Source organism: Myodes glareolus, chromosome 20, assembly GCF_982192425.1.
Source record: "Myodes glareolus chromosome 20, mMyoGla1.1, whole genome shotgun sequence".
NCBI classification, from domain to species: domain Eukaryota; kingdom Metazoa; phylum Chordata; class Mammalia; order Rodentia; family Cricetidae; genus Myodes; species Myodes glareolus.
Genome location: NC_142045.1, coordinates 48,313,702 through 48,332,282, shown reverse-complemented (window position 1 = coordinate 48,332,282; position 18,581 = coordinate 48,313,702).

The following is an 18,581-nucleotide window of genomic DNA, read 5'->3' as shown; positions in this document are numbered from 1 at the left end:
CTTTCATGCAGACTGTCTACCGTAAGCCTTCACAGACTGCATTTCATTAGTTGTCTTCAGCTCTTCGTTGGCATTCTCTTTTCTTTCTCTCTCCTTCTCCCCTCTCCCCTTCTTTCTTTCTTTGCATTGGGGGTTAAGACCCAAGCCTTGCACATACTAGACCCGGTCAACCAAATCAACTTCTCTCTCCCTCCCCTCTGCTTCCCTCTGTTCCCCTCTCCTCCCCTCCTCTCCCTTCCTCTCTCCCCCTCACTCCACCCTTTCTTTCTCAAGCCCAGCTTCCTACAGCTCCTACAGGGCTCACTCCTAAATCCACCCACGGGGTTTGTGTACTCTATCTGCCTGTCTTGTACCATTTGTTCACTTGGGAAGTAAATACAAAGGGGACCCTACTGTGTGGCTCTGACTGTATAGTAGCCGACAGAGCATCTTAAACCAACACAGACACTGACTTGTCCTGATTCAAGTCATTATTTTTGTCTGTAGCAGCCGGCATTGTCTCTGCTACCCAAACTTCCTGATCCTTCTGCGTGGGAGAACAGACAGCCCAGATGTTTGTTGGTACAGGGTGCATTCTCAGCTTAAAAACAAGATACAGCCCTGTCTCCAGATCACCCAAAGCCACACCCTTCCCTTTGCCCCCACCAACAGAAAGCATTCCTGGAGACCCCGTGCCTGGAGTTGGATGTCATTGTGGGGTTTCCAGTCTCTTTGTCTTTTTCATGTGCACTGTCTACAGAAAGGCGGGACAGGTCAAGGAAAGGGCACTGCTGCTAATCTGCCTGGTAGAGACCACACCTGAACCGAAAGCTGGGCGCAGGCGCAAGATGGAACTGGAACTTGAGTGCTTTTCGGAACTTAAGAACTTAAAACAGCAAGCATGAACCGGGGCTGCTCACTCAGTGGGAGAGTTTGCCTCGCAGATGCCAGACTCAGAGGTAAAGCCCCAGCATAGAAGACTAAACCAACCAGCCAGCCAGCCTTACCTAGAAATCTCCCACAGAGCTGTTTTTGAAGGTCTCCAAATTCCAGCCTGTGCAACTTACTTTATTTTCTACAGTTGTTCTTTCTTGAGGGTCAACTCCATGTAGCTCTCTGCAATATGGTGCGTGCTATCCCCAGAGAGCATCTTGCAGCCCAAACTAGCTCTGCTTTTACCTAGACATAGGATGGACTGCTTTGTCACATGCATTCAGATCTAAGACAGAGCCATTCTGGTCCCGGAGTGCTTGCTGGGCACAGTAAGCCTCTGTCCTGGTTTCTTTTCTGCCCCTGGTGATGCATGCTAACATGGCTAAGACCTCTAGCATTTGCTCCTGCTGGTACACGGCAGGAATTTAACAACATTCTTATTTGGCCTTAGGAATTGCTTCCTAATGAAAATTATAACCAAGCTTGGAAACAACCATCAGACGATTCTGAGAGCATCACGAATTAATTATATTTAGATACTCTTAGCTGTTCTGGCCACACCCATTTCATCTCATTTCAATTGGATTTACTGAACATTCTCAGCCATCCTACTGCGTGCTGAGCTCTGTGGTTACGAAAGCAAATGGGATGTGGTTTCCGTGCTCCTAGAGCCAAACACGCCACTGCTCGCTCCCTCGCTTCCTCGCTCTTTCTCCTTGCTTCCCTCTCCCACTTCTCTATAGGAAGCCTGGGCAGGTTTCCTCAGTTGGCAGTGTGCATGTGTGTACTCCCCAGCCTCTCTGTTCCGGTTTCTGGTTCTTAGAGCAATAGAAACTCCAGGAGGGTGCACACGCAAGTCAGGGTCTACACCAGGGTGAGGCAGGCTTGGCATAGGCTTCCTCAGGAGAAGAAGCAGGCCAGGCTGAGTGGTAAGGATGGAAGTGGCTGTGATTTTAGTCCCCCAGGCCATAGGCATTGGGGAGATGTCACAGAAGGCTGTCCAGTCACCAAGACTGTGGCCTGCCTGAGATTTGCTGCTCAAAGTTATAATTGAAAACTTGGCTTGCATTTCCCAGTTTTGACCCAAAAGATGAGATTCTGCATTTTGAGACAATTGAAAATGAGCCATTTGCCTCGAAAACAGGCATATTTCAGCTTCCTGACTGATGGCACATGAGGGGTCTGGTAATCACATAATTAGCTTGCCATTACTGAGAACTCTGCCTCAGAGCCCAGGAGATGTGGTTTGTAATAATGTTGGTGGTTCTGTACCAGCAACCGAGACTCCAGGGGCCCACACTTGAGGACAAAGACCTAATTTCCAAGGATGGAGCTATGGGGAATTTGTCTAACTGGGGGACAAAGCTTGGCTAAACTCATTGTCTTCGTATTTTGCTTAGAACCCAACCTTTGGAGTAAGTTCAGGAAAGCAGTCTTCCTGGAGGACTTCGAACTCCTTCAGCTTCAGCCCCGTTCACTCCACATGCTGTCCCTGTCCACAGTGAACCCGAGGGCTTGATAGATTGGGTATGTTCTATATTGGTGTGGGTTTTGTTTGTTTGTTTGTTTTGTTTTTTGAGTGTATTACTGTAAACCACGATTCCACAAAGACTGAAATACTTTATTTTAAATGGGCTAAAAAGAAATAAAACTGTGTTTGAAAATGCTTTATGGGATATTAGGTTTTCAATCAACTTCACTCTATCTAGAGACAGGGTCTCACTTTTAAGGCCTGACTGGACACGAACTCATTATGTAGACTAGCCTGGTTTTGAACTCAGAGATCTGCCTGCCTCTGTCTCCTGAGTGCTGGTATCAAAGGTGTGCATCACCTCACCTGGCCTGACCTTGGACCTTTGAGGATTCCCTTGGATCAGCCTCTCAAGGGCCAGAGGATTATAAGTCAGATGTGTTTTCAAGTTTCTGTAATAAAACATGGAGTAAGGCACACAACTCCAGAAAGAGACGAGACTGCCAGCCCAAAAGTAAGAGAAGAAACGAATGAGTGTTGGGGAGGAAGGACAGATTGTGGGTGGGTGGGTGGGTGAGTGTGTGAGAAAGAGTGGGGAAAGGAGGGAGGGAGGGAGAGAGAGAAGGAGGGAGGGAGGGAGGGGGAGAGAGTTTTTTGCAACTTCACAGTGACACCCCAGAGGATGACTACAGAACTTTTGTACAGTAGCGCTGGTCCATAGCAACAGCCTCCACTGAACGCTCAACAAACCAGGGCTTTCCAGATCATCTTTGCCTTTGACCTTTGCAGCTACACCATCTTGAAGTTTGCCAAGGACTACAAAGTCAAGGCTGTCATTTTAGAAACATAAGTGCCTAGGTTAGGGAGCTCGATGCTTTCCAGGATCACACTCAAGAAACTGGCAGATTGTGCAGGTCCTAAGCCCAGGCCCAGGCATGAGGTGTGCTGTGCCATACTTGGCCTCCACCACGTACAGGTGGGGAGCGTTCCTCATTGAGGATGGGCAACCTGCCCACCAAAGCTCAGTGCTGACATTTTTGCGGTGCAAAAAGCCTCTGCCTTGACTCTGATTTGGGTGGAGCAAACTCTGCCCAGAACTGACATCTTTGCTCCCCTTTCTGTATATGACAGCATAGAGCGGGCAGAAGCGCACACAGTAGCCCTCTGTGTTCCTCAGAGTTCTGGGTGGACTCCTCCTCAACTGGAGGTTTTCATGTTCTTCCCAGGAGGCAGAGAGTTGTGCATTTGTCGAAGCTGACATGCCAGGCAAGTGCTCAAGCCCTGGATTCCATTCTCAGGTGGGCACAGCACGATGGACCCGTGCCTGCTGTGCCAGGCTACACACACTCAAGTCCGCTTTCCCAGTGCTATGCCAGGCTACACATACTCAAGTCCGCTTTCCCAGTGCTATGCCAGGCTACACATACTCAAGTCCGCTTTCCCAGTGCTGTGCCAGGCTACACATACTCAAGTCCGCTTTCCCAGTGCTGTGCCAGGCTACACACACTCAAGTCCGCTTTCCCAGAGGGGAACCTTGTCAGATGAGCAAAGTAAGATGCTCGGAAGAGGCAACAAGGAGAATCAGATCGTTCCCCAGTGGTCCTCACGGGGGAGGCAGGGGAATGAAGAGCTGACAAGATCCAGAAAAGCTATGAGAAGAGGAAGGATGCTTCCGAATGAGCACATAAGCGTCTGCAACATCACAAATCCCTCTTAACTTCCCTGACTGTTCCTCCTGTCCGTCCTACCCTGCCCTGGGCAGGGCTATAGATTGGCCTAGGAGATCTCAGATATCTCCTGTGCCCAAGGCTCTCCTCAACATCACAGAGTCATTGAAAACCTCATTGTTATGAAAAAACATTTTCATGTGCTTTGTTGGGTGGGCTTTCTTCTCATAGAAAGAAAGGAAGATTTGCTTCTAACTGCCAGGGGGCAATTGCAGCAGAAAATGTTGACTTGCCATCCATGGTGCCAATCTTCGGCTGGCACTATTTAATTCAGGTTTGAGTCATTCATTCAAAGAAGCTGACAAGAAGGAATGTTTTATTTAAAACAGACATCTATCGGGATGGGGAGAATGTTGAGTCACTAAAGTGCTTGCCTCACAAACACAAGGACCTGAGTTCTAGGTTCCCTAGAATCCTCTGGAGAGCAGCCAGCACACAATGGGTGCTTGTTATCCCAGTGCTGGGGAGGCAGAGGCACTGGGCAGCCAGCCCATTCTTCCTATCTGGTGAGTTACAAACCTAAGGAAGACCATGCCTCAGACAAACAAACAGGGAAACCCTGCCTCAAACAGACAAAAACAAAACAAGCGACAAGTTGGTCTAGCCGGGGCTGGGCTTGGACTCCCACACTTGTGCCCACAGGGACACACACACACACACACAAAACAAATAAACTAACACAAAACCCCCAGACCTTTTATTTTCTTGTGCTATAAGTCGCTTCCTTTATAAGGCAGTTTCTTAGTTGTGGCCCCACTGGCCAACACCAGCAAGGGTGAGAAGGAAGTTTTTAAAAGGGTGAATCCGTAAAGGATCTTACTAGTGATCTTGCAGAGACCAACTAGCTTGTCAGTCAGTTATACAATATATTCTATTTTCTCAGCTTTGTGCTGCAGTCCTCCCTTCCTCCTTCCCTTTCTCTCCCTCTGGCAGCTCCCCCTCCCTCTTTCTGTCAGCGTCTCTATGTTAGGTGTATGTGTGAAGTCCTGGTGTATGAGGAGGCAAAGGACGGCATGGGATCCTCTAGAGCTGGAACTGCAGGCGGTTGTGAGCCACCACCTGGTACTGGAAACTGGACCCAGGTTCTCTGAGAGAGCAGCCAGTGCTCTTAACCTTGAATTCCCCTTCTGGGTTCCCAAAGTCCACCTCTAAACATCAATAGATTCTGTTCTCTGTCTTCTTTTCTCCTCTTCTTTCTTGATATCATTGGTCATTAAGCCTAAATAACACTTTCATAGCTTGTCGCCATGCCGATTTCTGAGTGGGTGGACGCCAGTCATGGACAGAAAGCTTGGTTTTCATGCTTTGTGCTGTACAGAGGAAGCAGAAGTGAAGTTTCGCGATTTTAGAGGCAAACACCTGTTTCACTTTGTCCCCGTCCAGGACTCTGCTGAATGCAGTAAGGGAACTGCTTGCGGAAGCCACAGGTTGTTAGGCAGGAAAGTAAGGTCCAGGTATGCACAGCTCCCGAGAGATCTGTTTTCAGAGAAAACAAGCCTCCAGTCAGCTGCCCTTCCGATACAGGTGGTCCCCTTTGGGTTTTTACTTTTCTAAACAGATGTGCAATTGCAGGAATCTGGCTGTTCCATTAGTGAATAAGCTGCTTTGGGAGAGAATGTAAACTGGATTAGGGCTGGATTTTCGACGAGAGGCTAGGATCTGAGTCCCAGGGGTTGGTGTTTGGTTTTCAGGTATGTAACACCGCTTTAGTGAGGTGTCAGCAGTGGCTGCAGAAGGGGCGGCCAGCACTCGCCCATCATGAGGGAGGACCCAGCATAGTGCTGTGGGATGTAGGGGCTTGAGGGCCAAGGGTCAAGTGTGCAGAGAAGGTTGGCACACAGCAAAAGAAGGGGGAGCCTATCTCAGCATAGGTATCTGGTAGCTTTGGGGGTTCTCCACAACTGTCCTTTTCTCCCGAAGTCTGGAATGCATGATTGGAAAAGAAAGAGCAGAATGTGTAACAAAGCTAGCGGTGTTTATGTTCATTGGTTTAAAGTTTAGTGAATACTGTCTAGAAATCTCTGTCTTCAATAGAGGCGAAAGAAGGGTAACTCCATCACTGTGTGGTATGCCCATGCTCACATCAGTAGGTTCTGGTTTTTTTTCTTTCCACCTCTTCCTTTTTTTCTCCACACTTGGCTTTCAGACAAGGTCTCCTGTAACTGGTCTCCGTTGGTTTCTATGCTGTATATGCATCTTTCTCTCTCTTCCCTTTGTGTGTATGTATGTATGTATGCATATATGTGTGTATATATATATGTGTGTGTGTGTATGTATGTATGTATGTATGTATGATAGCTTTTCTTTTTCTCCACTAGTCCTTCCTTTCTTCCTTTATTTTATTTTACTTTTTTCGAGACAGAGTTTCTCTGTGTAGCCCTGGAAGCAAATGAGCTGTGTAGACCAGGCTGACCTAGAATTCAGAGACTGCCTGCCTCTGCCTCCCCAGCGCTGGGATTAAAGGTGTGTGCCACCACTGCCTGGCTTAGATTGTCCTTTCTCAAAGAACACTACTTTTAAGAAATTATCATATAGTGATTTGGAATTAAAATACTGTCTCTCACTTGGAGGTGATGGTGCACACCTTTATCCCAGCACTCAGGAGGCAGAGGCAGTCAGATCTTTGAGTTCGAGGTGAGAGTGAGTTCCAGGACAGCCAAGACTACAAAATAAAAAGGCTAAACAAACAAACAAATAAACAAACAAAAACCCAAAAAACCAAAAATAAAATAAAAACAACAACAACAAAAAACTATCTCACATTGGAGTATGGGATACATGACTGTAATTTTAACACTCATGAGGCTGAGGCAGGAGGATCACCGCCAGTTAAAGGCGAGTTTCATCTACATAGTGAGTTCTAGGTCAAAACACAAGACAAAGTGGTGCTTTCTCCAAACCTTCATTTGGAATTAGGCTGAAAATAAAATTTTTGTGTCCACAAACAATGAGGATTGAGAGTTCAATTTATTAGTATTATTATTACAGTTACTTGCATTTATTATGTATAAGTGCATATTTGTGTTAGTGGATGTCGGTGGAAGTGTGGGCACATGAGTGTGGATGACCCAGAGTCCAGAAGAGGGCGCTGTCTGCCCTGGAGCTAGAGTCGTGGGTGACTGAAAGTGTTTTGATGTGGATTCTCCTCAAGAGCAGTGCACTGACAGCTGAGGCATTTCTGTGCGCCCTGCAATTTATTTCTTTAAGCCCTTCTCAAAATCTAAATGTACTTTGTTGAGTGATATTGAGGGAGGGGTTAGTGGGATGGAAGTTGTGTCTCCTTTTGTTTGACAATTCCGTGTTGAGATAAGAGCAAAGTTTAGAAGATAAGGAAAAATTTGAAAAGCTAGACTCAAAATAAATAGTCCTTATGTGAATGTTCCGGAGCTGTTGTTCCTAGTCACTGTTAGTGTCTGAGTCAAACTCAGGTCTGAGGAGAGCTTCTGGAGGGCAGAGAACAATTTATGGGAGTTGATTTCTTTTTATTTGTTTCACAATTGACTGATGAATTAATTTTATCGTGTGAGTGAATGTAGAGTATACACCATAGCACTTAAAGAAGGACTGAGGCGGGGTTTCTCTTGTTTCTTTTTTTGTTCTGTGTATACCAGGCCAGTTGGCGCTCTGGGTGGTTCTGTCTCCGCCTCCCATCTCACCACAGGAATGCTGAGATTGGAGGATTTTTAGCACTGCACCAGGGTTTTCAGGAGTTCTAGAGGTTAAGTTTATTAGGTTTGTACAACTAATGCAATACTCAATGAGCTATCTCCCTGACCCGAATTTTAATTTCAAATAATTATTTATTTGACAAATGAGGTAGTTCTAAATAGTCTTAGGTACAGGAAGTGTATCCTAAACCTAACCATTTTGTTTTCACTAGAGTACTTAAGTGTTTTACAAAACCCCTGGGGATTGTTTTGTAAATTAAATAGCTCCTTGTAAGTATTATCTTTAAATCTCTACTTAAGGTGTCCATCTCATTCACACTGGATGCGAGTGCTTTAAAAAGAACCTGCGAATTCTTCCACTAGCGTGTGGTTAACTGGAGAGTCCTGTAGTTACTGCAGTTATTGTGTTCAATAGTTCGTTGTAATGTGTTTCTTAAGCCGTTTACAAGTTGCCACACTTGTCAAAACAATGGTTGTTCCTTGTGCTGCACTCCGCTTAGAGTGAGGGTGGACACTTAGGAGAAGGTGGACTCCAGGACACTCTTGCGTGGAGCTTGATGGCTGCTTTGTAGTAAGAGTCATTCCATTCTACCCTACCCTACGCTACATTACCGTACCCTATCCCATCGTATCCTACCTTACTCCACCCTACTCTACCCTACCCTATGCTGCCTTCCCCTACCCTACCTGATCCTATCCTACCCTATGCTACCCTACCCTATACTGCCCTACCCTGCACTATGCTATCCTACCCTACCCTACCCTACCTTACCCTACCCTACCCTACCCTACTCTATACTACCCTTCATTTTGATACTGGAGACTGAGCACATGGTTTCAGGCATGCTAAGTGCTTGCTCTGTAACTGAACCACACCACTGAGCTATAGTAGAACATCCTTGGCTTGACCATCTGTTGAATTGAGAGCCACAGCTTGAATTGTCTGTATAGCTGTGATGGTTGCTACGGGGGTATATGGTCAGACACTGTGGCTTTGTTAGTTTCGTGAGCTTTAGTCTGTGGGGTTCATAGTCAATCCAGGCAGCAGCTCTGCCACGATGCTAATTTTCCTGTGGAGCTCTCCCAGCACAACTCCCACCCCCTGTGCCTCTCCCAAGGGGCAAGCATCCCGCCCTCCTCAGCCGGTTGCAGCTGTGTGGCTGGTTCGTTTCAGCTGCCTTTGCGTACTAAGAGTTTAATTTGTTTCAGCTCAAGTAGCGTGCTCCTTGGATGTACACAGAAATAGCTTCCAGAGGAGGCCATGCTATTCAGTCACATGCTATATTCTCTCAATGACCGTCAGCAGAACCGGACTTGTTGGGAGGAAGAGTCCTCCACAAATCCCTGACTAAACTTAAATGCAGTACAGTATTGGCGCGAGATGAAATGCACAGTGCTTTGGAAAATTGGGTTAAAGGCAGCACAGACGTAAGCACAAAAACAACTGTTTGTATCAGTGAGCACAGAGCCAGCTATAGGGTCAACCAGGGCCTCTTTGAAGCAATTAACTTGGGCAACTGACCTGTGGTTCAATTGTACAGCCCTTCAGGGGCAGGCTGGGCTCTGCAGTGGAGCTAGTGGAGCTTAACTATGGAGAAGCAGAAACACAGAAGAAAGACAGCACTTCCAGGAGCCTCCAGTGTCTCCCACCCTCCACCTTGGTGTATGACCTGTGTTTCTTCAGCCCCTCCTCCCAGCTTCCCTCATCCTGATGTATTGCCTCGAGGAAAACATGACCTAGGTGGTAAGGATTTCTTTTATGTTTATTTATTATTCAATTAAATAACAAAATATAAGAACCTGAGAAAATTACCATGCCCACAATGTGCCTGCCACTGCCCCTTCCCTCTTTGAAAGGAAGCACCACCTTCTCTCCCATCTGTTCTCCTCCGGGCCACCATTTCCCTCTCCTTCCAGGTCTTCCAAGTTTGTTGATTCATTCCAGCAATTTAATGTAAGTTCTGCCTCTTGGATCAAATGTTCCTTTATTGAATAGAGGACCAGCAACATCAACAGAATTCCCATAACATCTAGGTACTTATAAAAGGGAGTGGTCAGGTGCCTTTCCAGGCTCTCTAGAATATTCCTTAGTATGGGAGTGAACGTCTCAGAGGCCTCAGAGAGTTTCTTGTTTTAGTTAAGCTGTGTAATCTGCATCTCTGAAGAGTTTCATGTTTGATTCTGTGTGCATGCACACAAACATGCGCAGATACAGACATGCACATAACCACACACATTTACACAGATATAGACATCCACAATCATAATCACACACTTACAGATAGACACCTGTAATCACACACTTACAGATAGACACCCACAATCACACACAGATAGTGACACCCACACCCACATATACACACACTTACAAATACAGTCACACCTATGTACACACACACACACACACACACACACACACAGAGATTACAACAAACTTGTGGTTTGAAAACACACTTCCTAATGCGAGTGGGAACTACGTCTTGTGAATCACTGCCAGGAGGGAGTCGGTGTGTTTTCTGAGATGCACAGAAGGTTGCCTTCAGGTGTGGATAGTGTAGCTTGTTGTTCCGAGGCTGGTCTTAACACCATTATCACAATGAGCAACCTTTTGCATGTTTTCTTTCTCTATTTGCTTATTAGTTTCATGTACGCCAGGCTGATCTCATACTTGGTGTGCAGCTGAGGATGACCTTGAACTTCTGTTCTTCCTGTTCTCTACTTCCCCAGTGCTGGGATTAAAGCTGTGTGCTGCCACATCTGGTTCATGCTGTTCTGGGCATTTAACAAGGATTTCATGCATGCTCTCGCTGACAGACCTGCACCTCCAGCTGTGTCTGAGATGCACCGAAGCAGGTGTTCAAAGCAGACATCGCTCCCATCAGAATTCAAGATGGGATCCAGCGAGTTCACCTCTTTGTAACAACTAGACATAAAATCCCTGCTTTTCCTACTGTGTCTGTGTCCTTGCTGATTTGCAGAGAGCTGCAGGACCTGGAGACTTGCACAGCCCCCACTATGTGGGCAGCATCGGCTTAATTTCCACAGAGGTCTTTGCATGTATATTGTACAGTGATTAGAATGCGCTCCTGGAATCTAAAATGGCTGAAAGACACTTAAGGAAATGTTCAACATCCTTAGTCATCAGAGAAATACAAATTAAAACAACTCTGAGATTCCATCTTACACCTCTAAGAATGGCCAAGATCAAAAACACTGATGACAGCTTATGCTGGAGAGGTTGTAGGTAAAAGGGAACACTTCTGCATTGCTGGTAGGAGTGCAAGCTGGTACAGCCCCTTTGGATATCAGTATGGCAATTTCTCAGAAAATTAGGAAACAACCTTCCTCAAGACCCAGCAGTACTACTTTTGGGTATATATCCAAAGGATGCTCAATTGTACCACAAGGCCATGTGCTCGACTATGTTCATAGCAGCATTGTTTACCATAGCCAGAACCTGGAAACAACTTAATGCCCCTTGACCGAAGAATGGATAAGAAAAATGTGGTACATTTACACAGTGGAGTACTACACAGCAGAAAAAAATAATGACAGCTTGTATTTTGCAGGCAAATGAATGGAGCTAGAAAATATCATATTGAGTGAGGGAACCCAGACCCAGAAAGACAATTATCACATGTACTCACACATAAGTGTTTTTCAAACATAAAGCAAAGAAAACCAGCCTAAATCGGGAGTATGGGGACCATGGAAGAGGGTTGAAGGGGAGGGGAGAGGTAGGGAGGGGAGCAGAGAAAATGTAGAGCTCAATAAAAATCAATAAAATTAAAAAATGCACTCCTCTGCATTTGAACCAGGAGGCATAGACAAATTTGGCATGTTGACTGAGAGATTGTTTTGTGGAAAAGTTCACTGGCTGAGCAAACAGCAAGATATGACTTGTAGGGTGACATAGGCAGTGAACTGGCAGTGCAGGAGGCACAAATGTGTGTCCCTTCTCTGTGCTCCACTGGTCTTATGTCACGTGCATACAGTTTTGTGTGTTGAGCCCACATTTCTTGCAAACACAGTCATGTGTAAGCAAGTGTGATGTTTGTGTGTGCTTAATAGTTCCTTAATTTATCAACTGTTGGAAGAATCTCTGTGTTATGGTAGAACAGACTAGAACCTGATCTTGGCAAACATAGTATTTATTAAAATCACTTTTTTGGGGGAAAATAATGTCTCACGATATAGTTCAGTCTAGCTTCAAACTCCCAATCCTCCCACCTCTATCTCCTCAGTGCTGGGGTTGCAGATGGAAAATCACCATTTTTTTTAAATTTAAGACTAAGTTTCATGTAGCCCAGGTTAGGTATCAACTGTATAGTTGGTATTGACCTTGAACGCTTGATGCTCCCCGATGTTGGGATCACAGATGGACATGCACCACCACATGTGTTTGTGTAGTGCTGGTGTGCAAATCTAAGCTATGGCGCATGCCAGGCAGGCACTATTCTAAGTGAGCCACATCCCCAGTCTTTGGTTGATCTTTCTAGAGAGCAGGTCAGAGCAAATCGTTCTTTGCACATCCAAGGCCTCCCTTTATGGCTGCTGATGCTCAGAGTCCTTTCCGAGTCTTGCAAAACACTACTTGTTCCTGGCCTCATCAACAGAGTTCTTTACCTGGAGACATCTATCACCGCGTCCAGGTTTATTAATCTGTTCCTCCCATGAATGTCAGAAGTCAAATTAGACCACATGCAGTGAGTCACTTCACCAACTTTCTCTTCCAACCTCAGACCTTAAGTTCCATGTAAGCAAAACCTTGGACCCTGTTTGACTGTGGGGCACTCCTCCGGGAGTGTCTGTCTCTGTCTCAGGAGCCAGTGGCCTGTTTCACTTCAGCGTGGACAGAGCTGTGTCTTCATGTCAGGTGGAGAGCTGGGCAGCAGTGTAGCAAATATGACGAGGCCTTTGCCCTCGGTGATGGTCACCCTAGCTTAACCTGCCGCCACCGTCCTGCTGTTCACTGACAGATAGCTAGCTCCAGATCACATTACCCCCAACGACTACCTTCAGGAGTGCCTGGTAGCCCAGCTGTCCTGTAGTGTCTAGTCCCCCTCCACGTCATGTGTATGTTTGGGTTTGCCACACTGATGGGTATGAGAAAAGAGCCATGCGGGGACAGTCCATGTCTCCCTGCCATGTGCAGGGACCGTCCGTGTCTCCCCGCCATGTGCAGGGACCGTCTGTGTCTCCCTGCCATGTGCAGGGACAGTCCGTGTCTCACTGCCATGTGCTGGGACAGTCCGTGTTATTCCATTGGGACACTTTAAGAACTAACCACGCCCACCCCAGCCACTTCGGACCTCCCTCGCCGCCATCTTCTCTCTCTCTCTCTCTCTCTCTCTCTCTCTCTCTCTCTCTCTCTCTCTCGTGTGTATGTGTGTGTGTGTGTGTGTGTGCGCGCGCGTGTGTGTGTCTTTGTTCTCTCTGTGTTTGTCTATGTTTCCCTTTCTTTAAGTAATAAATGTCTAGCTTTATGTATAGCCTTATGTCTATTTACTCTGCCGTCCACCGCATCCAGCCGCCTGACTCTGCCACTCGCCCAGGGACCCTGACTCTCCCCGCCACATGGCGCTGCCACCCTGGAGATCATGCGGGGACCCACAGCCACTAGCAGCTGCTCCGCGAGCTGCCCGGGACACCCCAACATCATATTATTTTTAAAAAAGAACAATAATCCGTGTCTCACTGCCATGTGCTCTAGGCTGCTAGAGCTACGCACTTTTCAAGTTAAGGGAAGATGGCCTAGGAATTAAGGTTAATAATCAACTGACCTTATGCAAGACATGGTTTTCTCCTAGCGGATAATAAGAGCACATCATAGGGTTTTTTTTTTGTTTGTTTGTTTTGTTTTTTTGTTTTTGACTTAGGGTCCCCCTCCTCCTGTTGTGTTTTACTATCATAAGCTGAGCTGCTTGCCAGTCTGAACTTTGTCATGGTGGGGTTTTCCAAACATACTTTAGGAAGTTTTAGTTGATGGACTGGCGAGATGATTCAGAGGGCAAAAGTGCCTGCTGTCAAGACAGAAGACCTGAGTTAATCCCTGGGGCCAGCATGATGGAAGGAGAGAGCTGACCCTGCAGGTTGTCCTGGGGCCTCCAAATGTGTGGCTTGGCATTCGCTTGCGCATGCGTACACACACAAATAAAAAATGAAAATTGTTTTTAAAGTTTTAATCGACAGAAAAATTATACATACCTTCTACTATGTTCAGGGAACCCTCCATCACACATACTTTTTCTGAACACTCCCCTGTGCTTTTTCCAAACAGCCTCCTGCCCCCTCCACTGTGAGTTGTGGGCTCCCCCTGAACACCCTTATCCGGCTGCCACCAAACTAGGCTACTGCCTTGGAGTGCAGTCGGGCCTTCACTGCTCTGTCATGGCAGCAATGGGCCTCACATCTTCATCAGCTTCATTGGCAGATTTGTTAACACAATTGGGAATTCTTCTTTTTTTAATTTCATGCAAGTTTATTTTAATATAAATTTGTCACTTTGGGCCCAGCATGTCCTTGGGTTTCACCCACTCATCGAACTGCTCTGCTGTGAGGTAACCAAGCTCTATAGCTGTTTCCTTTCTTTGTGTGGTCTTGGCAATCTTCGCTGCTTTGTCATACCCGATATGGGGATTCAGAGCTGTCACCAACATTAACGACTCATTCATTAGCTTGTTGCTCCTCTTGGCATTGGTCTTGGAATTCTCAAAGAGAGGAATTGGTTAAAAGAGTTTTTTCCCCACGTTAAAAATTGGGAAAACCCATTACAATGAAGGGATTTGGGTCTCTGTATGATAGTATGCTAGACAGTTTGAAAATGGAATGATAGGATGAGAGGACATCTAATTTAGATGGGATTTGTGCAATGTCAATTGTAAACATTATCAACTTTATTATTTTGCCTTATCACTAAAAAAGTTGGTTAATCTGAGTGTTAAGATACAGGACTTTTTAAAAAAACTAATAAAACAGATCACAGAGATATTAAAATCTGAACAGGAATTTAATGGAGAACCAATTTCAATGTTGTGTTATAAGAATAGAAAGGAACAACCTAAGGTTTTCAGACAACCTACCTTAATATATCCAGTAACCTTACAGGAATTTCCAAATGACAGAGGTTCTGTTATAGCTAACTGGACCCTGTACCAATGTTAGATTTGAGAAGATTCAAGGAAGCAAGAGTCTTATATGGCAAACATTTATCTTTTGTGAGGCAAATGCTAAACTTGTGGTCAGTTTGTAATAGAATTATCCCTAAAACCTGTATAGAATTGGTTAAAGGTGCATTAGAGCTAAGTCCACAATTACAATGGAGTATGTGGTTCAGAGAAGAGGCTAAGATTATTGAACAATGGAGTAAAGCTAGAGGTAGGGAAATCACCCAAGATCAAATTCTTGGAGAAGCAGGTTATGCTACTATAGAAAGATAAGCTGTATATGATAATAACACCTTGGATTTATACTGTGAAGCAGCTTCAAATGTTTGGGGACAGAATTGAAGAAATAAAAAAAAATGAGTCATTTACTAAAGTTAAACAGGGTCCAAAGGAAGCCTTTACAGATTTCCTACAAAGATTGATTTCTGCAGTAAATAGAATGCTATCAAATTTGGAAGGTAGACAAATCATAATTGAATCTGTGGCTTTTGAAAATGCCAGTTCTCTATGCAAAAGGATAATAGGCCATTGAAGGCAAGGTCAGAACCTTTGGAGGAATGGATTCAAGATATAATCAATATTGAATCTCATGACCATGATGATGCATAGATAGGAGAGGTGATTTCCAGAAGTTGGAGAAAAAAATTGAAATGTCAAATGTTACAATTGTGGCAAACAAGGTCACCTTAAAAGGGATTATAGACAGGGCATTCCTAGAAACAATGCATTTTTTCTAAGAATAATCCATTCAGAATGTCCCTCCCTTCTAGATTATGCAGAAGGATTATGGTAAAGGCAATCATTGGACTAAAGAATGTAGGCCAATAAAAAAAAATATTCAAAGTAATTCTTTGCTGTCAGGAAACTCTGTTAAGGGGCCTCTATCAGTCCCCGATGTCAAATCCAGTTCAGTCGTTTCCTGCCGTTGCAGAGAAAACTTCCCAGAGCAATTAAAGAGCCTAGTGCTCTGGATAACAGAACAACTATAAAAGAAAGAATGAAAAATTTAGGAGGAACCATAAAACAAATATTTTCGCAAACTTCTATAAGTGAACAAAGACCAAAATAAAAATATGAATAAATGATGTCATTGAAGGTATGGTAGACACAGGAGCAGATGTAACAATAATTTCATTAAAATCTTGGCATTCAAGTTAGCCTCTTCAAGAAATAATTGTTCATTCAGGTTTTAGGGATCAGAACTTTATCTTGGGTAAAGCAAAGCATGAGATGGGTCAAATGTATATGGCCAGAAGGACAGAGAGGAATATTAAAACTATATGTAGCTAGCATAGTAGTGAATTTGTGGAAAGGAATACTCAGATTAACATTCCCCAAATTTTAGAACCAAACCATAAATTAATGTATGTTTCTGGGAACAAGATATAAAAAACAGTCACCACCCATTTAGGTTGTACAAGAACAGACCACAACAGCTGCTCATATTTCAAAGGCACTAACAGTCCTACCTTTAAAATGGTTGACAGACAAACCTGTATGGGTAAAGCAATGGACTTTAACAATAGAAAATCTGTAGGCTTTAGAAGAGCTGGTGCAGGAGCAACTGGATGCTCAACATATTGAAGAGTCATTCAGTCTGTGGAATTCTCCTGTATTTGTTGTTAAAAAGAAATCTGGAAAATAGAGAATGGTGACAGATCTAAGGGCTGTTAATAAGATGTTTCAATCAATGGATTCTCTACAGTCTGGAATTCCTTTGCTTTTCCTATTGCCTAAAGGAAGACCTCTTATAGTTACTGATTTAAAAAATTGTTTCTACATTGTACCTTTATAAGAAAGACAGAGAAAAAATTATCTTCACAGTGCCTACTTATAATAATCCTCAGCTTGCTAAGAGATATCAATGCAAAATTCTCCCATAGAGAATGTTAAAAAGACCCACCCTGTGCCAATATTTTGTAAGTCAGCCATTGGAAATGATACATAAACAATTTCCTGAATTACCATTACATAGATGACATTTTGCTATCTGATTCAAATGTAGATACTTTAGAAAGAATGTTTGAAGAAATAGAGAAAAATTGCCTTTTTGGGGATTACAAGTTGCCCCTGAAAAAATACAAAGAGGAGATTCTATGAATTATTTTGTTATAAAATAGGTTTACACAAAATTAGACCCCAAAATATGCAAATTAGGAGAGATCAATTGCAGACACTTAATGACTTCCAAAGATGGCTAGGAGACATTTTCCATTTATAGCACACTGTTGGCATAGATCCTGATGACCTGATTACTTTAAATAAAACCTTAGATGGTGGCAAGGACTTAAATAGTCCCAGGGAATTATCAGCTGAAGCTGAGAGAAAACTGTCTTTGATTGGAGAGAAATTATAGAATGCACATGTGGATTGTGTGGATCCAAATCTTAACTACATTCTAGTCATATTACCCTCCAAACATTTCCCTACAGGGATTTTAATTCAGAGGGAAGATATCTTAGAATATATATATTTTAACCACATAAACCTAGTAAACAATTTAAAACTTATATGGAAAAGGTCTCTTGAGTTAATTATAAAAGGAAAATTGAGACTGTCAATTAGCAGGAATAGACCAAGCAGAAATTATAGTACCTTTTAATAATTATGGAATTGACAAATTATGGGCAGAAAGTGAACCCTGGTAAAGAGCTTGCAATAATTTTTTGGGAGAGAGTAACAACAACTATCCCAAGAGCAAGAGAATACAACTTATAAAGAAAACTTACTGGATCCTTCCTCACATTGTGTGGGACACACCCATAACTGGAGTTCCTACATCTTATACTGATGCAAATAAATCAGGAAAAGTAGGTTACAAATCAGAAAAGTTAAATAAAATAGATCAAAAGTTTATGCTTCTGCCCGAAAGTCAGAATTATATCCTACTCTCATGGTACTAAGGGATTTTTAAAGAACTTCTCAACATAGTTACCAATTTACAATATGCAGAAAACTGTTTTGCATATCAAAACCACTGAATTTATACCAGATGATACAGAATGGACTTTAGTATTTATTCAATTATAAGTTACAATCAGAAATAAGAGTCATCCCATATACATAATACACATCTAATTCCATACGGGACTGTGAGATCCTCCAACACAAAGGTAATACAGAAATTGCTCAATTATTGATTGGAAATATGCTGAAGACTTCAGAATTTCATAGAAAACATCATGTCAATAGCAAAGGTTTAAAAAAAGACTTTTGCATCATGTGACAGCAAAGCCAAGGAAATTGTAAGAAAATGTCCTACTTGTTCTTCATACAATCAAACACCACTACCTGCAGTAAGTAACCCAAAGGGTACTCAAAGGAGTGAAATTTGGCAAATGGATGTGTTTCACTTTGTAGAATTTGGAAAACTAAAATATGTATATTACATCATTGAAACCTTTTTAGGTTTTAAATGGGAAACTGCTTTGAGTTCAGAAAAGGTTGATTTAGTTATCACACATTTGCTAGAAGTTATGACCATCATGGATATATTGGTACAAAGACAGACAGTGGTTTAGCATATTACTCTGAGAAAATGAAACAGTTTTTTGCTTATTATAATATAAAACATATTATAAGTATACTATACAATCCTACAGGCCAGACAGTTATAGAAAAATCAAATCAAACTTTA